Here is a 5234-nt window from a genome sequence, read left to right on the forward strand (position 1 = left end):
CTGTGTCCTGACCACTGTATTGGCCTGGGTTAACTTACAGCCCAATTTCAGCAGCCCCAGAGGTCAGTGGGGCACAGTTGGGGCACAGCTGGTACACAGGAGGGTCTGCAGCTCCTGCTCAGGGCTGTGCCAGGTGCTCCTGGGCTGCAGTTTCTGAAGAACAAGACAGGGAGGATGGAGCATGAGCCTTGCATTGTGCCTTGTGTGGCCTTCCCCAGCACTGTCTCTCCAAGCTCCATGGAGGTGGGAGCAGCAGACATGTCCCTGCTGCCTGCAGCACATCAAGCCAAGTCCTTCCATCCCACCACGACATTGCTTGTGCCTCTCATGCCTTGGCTGCTCTGTCCACTGCCAACTCTGCACTGATCTCAGCCCCTCCTGGCACAGAACACAAAGTGCCCAGGCATGCTGAGGCTTTTACAAGTGGGTCCCTGTTATCCTACTGCACCTGCTGCCCCACTCCAGCCCTTGTAGGCTTTGGCTCTCCCTCCTGCAGGGGCTGGTGACTCCTCCCTTGGCCACCTCTGCCAGGTGCACTCGGTGATGAGGACAAATGTTTGCATCGACTCAGGACTTTGGATCAGTTTTTGTGTATATAAGGCAGAACTGCTTTTCCTTTTTATTTTTTAGGCATTGGTGAAAATAAAAAAGAGCAGGAAACTCATGTGACACAGGTCTGTTGCTGTTCCTCCCAGCCCATGGTGCTGTGGCAGGAGAGGAATGCCAGCTCCAGGGTCACACTGGCACCAATGCCCTTGAGCGCATCCAGGGTTGGGAAGGGTGTCTAGAGGCAGCAATCTTGCCCATGTAGCATGTGTTCTACCCATCCCACAGGGGCATTGCTGGCAGTGGCATTGCTCATATCACGGCATGGCACTACCACGTCCCATCCCTTTGCCACCAAGAGGGATGGCAGTGCTGGGTGACCTGGTACCGGCAAACCCACAGCCTGGAGACAGAGAGGAGAGGGTGAGGCCGTGCTTGGGCTGGTGGAGGCCAAAGAACAAGGCCAGCTGCCCACAGACGTGGCTGCCTGCCATTGGTGCCTCCTGGTCTCTAATCTCATTTTATGGCTGTTGATGGGATGAATATCCTCCTTGTCCAAGATGAACAAACAGAGAATGAGGATGTAAGATAGTGCTTGGGACAGCTGGCATCGGTGCCTGACACTATCCCCTCTCCATCCCAGCAGCATCCCCCTGGTCCAGCAGGACATTAAGCAAAGGGCTGCCCTTGAATCCTTCCTCCAGCCGCAAAATGTGCCAAGTGTTGCTTGGGAAGAGGTGGGGATGTGTGTGCCAAGGTGCCAGGGCAGGGCAGGTGGCTATGGAGGGACACTTGAAGCAGGATAAAGTCCTTGTGGGTGGAGGGGATGGCAGAGCAGGAACAGGATGAGGTGGCATTGCAGAGAGGACAGAGCAAAGGGTTTGTTCCTGCACTTGCAACAGCAGCTGCACCTACCACTGCACCCTGGTGACCCCGTTACTCACCAGCAGGATGCCAGGCTGCCCGTGGCATGCTCCTGCCACCTCTCTGCACACCTGCAAGGGGACATGGGGATTCAGGAGCTAAAATGGGCAGGGGGAGGCTAAGGCAATGGAGCTGGTGCCATATAGGGAAGGGATGAGACTGGATAGGTCACCTGCCCACAGAGCTGGGTTGGACTGGGGAGACTGGGGCAAATTCTGTGTGCAGACTCCAGCATGGTCCCAATGCCAAGGGCTGATTCCTCCACTCTTATCGTCCTCCCTCAGTGGGCTTTGGCTGCCTTCAACATCCAATCTTGTCAATGCCACATGGGGACCAGCAGTGGGATCCTGCCCCTGCAGAAGCTTGGTGGGATGGCAGCCCAGCACTTGGTATCACTGTCGTCTTCAAGGGGAAACCTGGAAGGGAACATAGTCCTGGGAGGGATGAAATGTGCATCTCCCAAATACACCTGCAGTGCTGGGTTGCTTGTGAGTAGATCAGGGGCTGGGCTAGAGGGAAGATGCTCCACCACCCACCCAGAGAGGCTGCGGGTGCCGTTGACAGGATGAAATTCCAACTGATACCCTAATCTGGCGCCTGCCTGTTTGCTCAGCAGCAGGGTAAAAGTCCAGGGAGCCGTGGGCTGTGCCCTTGGGTCCCTGCCACCCGTGTGTGCACAGGGAGCCGGTGCTGGCGGGAAGAGGCAATAAATGCACCCACACACCCAGTCACCCCTTCCCCCTACACACACACACGCCCCTTGACCGGGTGACGAAATGCATCTGCTGCGTCCCTGCTCCCATGTCCTCCCCTGCCGCCCTGCATCTGCTGTTTGGGCAGGGATGGGCAAACTCCAGGAGGTTCCCCCTATGCCAGGAAAGGGGCTGGTAGACACTATGCCGCCACCACCAGCTTTGGAACCTTTGGTTCAAACCTCCTGGATGTGTGTCACCTTGACCGTTGTGCCCCCACAGGTGACTGACACTGGTTTTAGCACCTGCAGCAACTGTCTCCTGAGTCACACACCCCACACAAAGCCTGGTTCTCATGGGGACAGCCTGCCTTCACATCCAGTGGAGCCTGGGGAGTGTCCCCAGTAAGCCCCCACAAGTTCTTCGTGTTCCTTCCTCTGTGCTTTCCATCAGCTCCTGCTGCCCAGCTGCACCCCTCCTTGGAGAAATCTTGAAACCATCATCAAAATAAGGCCATGCACAGCAGGTGGCCAAGCACACTGCCGGCCTGCCAACAGCCTCCAGCATGGCACACTTCCCAGCAGTGACTAACCAGAGCACCACTGCCGTTGTCGCCTTCCTCGTGTCTGTGGTGCTGATCTGGGCACAGTCCCATCTTGCTGTCAACCATCTTCTCGTCTCTTCCCAGGTGGCTGACACATGGATGTAGGTGGGTTGCCCAGGCAGGGTGGGCAAGGGTGTTTCCCCAGCCTGTGTTCTGGCTTGTCCTTGTCCACTGATGTCAGGAAGTGCAGGCAGTGCCATTGCCTGTCAGCTCTGCATCAGGATGGAGAGACACATGTTTGCTTTCCCTGCTGTGTCTGTGATTCAGCCCATGAGAAGGGAAATATTTGCTTGATGTTCCAGGGGTGGCTCAGAGGTGGGGTGGGAGAAAGAAATACTTGCTAGACAGCGCTAGCAAGCCCTGTCTGTGCTCCCTAGTGTCAGCCCCTCAGGGATCAAGGCATGGGGACAGCTGTGCAACACTTTTGTCCTCCTCCTGAGTTCTCTTGAGGTTTTTGGGGTCCCTGGACTGCACTGTTCTTTCAGACTCCTGCTGCCTCTGGTGCTGTTCTATGAAGTGGATCTCTTGCCAGCTCCAGGGTAATGCAAGATTTGACCCAGTCCTGCAATGAGATGCTGGACCATCATAGATGCCCTGGGAGGGACATCAACTCCTTGATGGTCCAGGCAAAGGAGAGATGATGGTCATACTAGAGCAGCACTAGACAAACCAGAAAAGGCAGCTCTGCATGCAGAGCATCCCAGAAGAGTGGTATCAACATGGGCATTTCAGGCTAGCATCAGCCCTGAGTGTCTCTGCTGGCTTGGACACAAGAAGGAGGCTTGAAATCCACCCAGGAAGGTTGGGTGGTTTGTGCACGGTTCAGTCCACACTAGTGACATGGGGCTGGGACAGCTGTACCTCCAGCCTCTCCTCTCCTGTGCCATAGGGCTGGCCATGGGACATATCTCTTTAGGTGGATCCTGAGGGAAAAAGCCAAATAACTGATTCAGATTGCACAGGCATGAAAGGCAAACAAAGCATACCTGCCCTGCAGAGGAAGGGTGAGGCAGGACAGCGCCCAGTGCCACCCCTAGCCATCAGCCTGGCCACCTCCAGGCTCAACACTCTTGACCAGCATCCCAGGAGAGGGAGAAGTAATGGATGAGTCCAGAGCAGGTAACACCTGCCTGGGTGACTCCCCACAGATCTTTTTATTTTTGAGGAAGCTGTGAGTGTATGAATAGAGATGTTTGTTGGGTTATATAGTTTGCTCTCTGCTTCTTTCCCAATGGGAAATCTGGGTAAATGTTAGCTCTGAAAGACCCACTGTGCAAACGCTGAGCCACCTCATTGTGTTGGATTCTGTAGAAATGTGTCATTATGCTCAGGATCCATTTCCTGTCAGGGAAAATTTTCAGAAGTGCTTAGAGGGCTGTAGGAGCATGACTGCCATTAGATGTCATGGAGATTTGCTCTTATATTAGGTAGGCTGGGTCCTTTCACTCCCAGCCCTGTCATTGTCCTCCCCATCCCCAGTGCTGCCTGCTCAGCCTTAAAACTGAGCAAAGCAGCTGGGAGAGGTCTGGGACAGGTTGGAACTCATAGGGCATTTGCCTCCCACACACTCCCTGATGGTCTGGGCACAGTCCAGGAACAAAGTGATGGACAAATTAGTATTATCAGGGGAAAGAGGTACTAGTGCAGGTCCTGAGCTCTCCTGGTCCCACAGTGGCCCTGGGGCATGTGGGGTTGTTCCCTCTTGTAGCCTCACAGGAGACATTTCCCACCATGAAAGTGGGAGAAGATGCCACAGACTACATCTCTGCCACCTCATTATGAATTTGATTGAGTATAAGGGGGGAAAGATTGCATCTCCCTGGGCTTTGGGGCTGCAGGATCCCACTGCAGACTCAACAGGGACATCTGGACCCTGGAGATGTGACCAGCACTGGGCCCACAATATGCTGGGCTCAGCAGCTGCCTCTGGGACCTGTCCAAGGATTGTTCTTGCCCCCAGCACAGCAGGATGTGCTGGTCCTACCCAAAAGGACTGATGGCTGTAGAGCATTTCCCTCCCTTGGAGCTGGGGGCTGGGAATTGGGCTCAGGCAACATGGATAGAGGTCACTTCTGACCTGCTCAGGTTCCAGCTGTGTCCTGCCATAAGAAAGTCAGCTCAGGGATGAACAGGAAGATGTGAGCTCCTGGCACCTGCACTCGCACCGCTGCCACCGCTGCTTGGGGCACGTGGGGTGCCAAGTGGCAGTGTCTGCAAAGTCAGATCCATCCCTAGGGGATACCTGATGCATACGTGGCACGAGTAAGGAATCAGCCGGTCCCCCTCGCTGCCCTGACGTGGGGGCTGAGGTCCCAGAGTCCCCCTTTTCCCGTCAGGAGTGCGTCTGACAGACAGACCTCCCTCCTCCCCCCCTGCTCCGCACGCAGCCATCCTCCACTCGAGGCAAACCTTTCCTCCAGCCTCGTTCCTCCCGTTCCCCAGCTCCCGCCTGCAGCAGAGGGGCATCC

The sequence above is a fragment of the Acanthisitta chloris genome, unplaced genomic scaffold (assembly GCF_000695815.1).
Source record: "Acanthisitta chloris isolate BGI_N310 unplaced genomic scaffold, ASM69581v1 scaffold10495, whole genome shotgun sequence".
NCBI lineage: Eukaryota > Metazoa > Chordata > Aves > Passeriformes > Acanthisittidae > Acanthisitta > Acanthisitta chloris.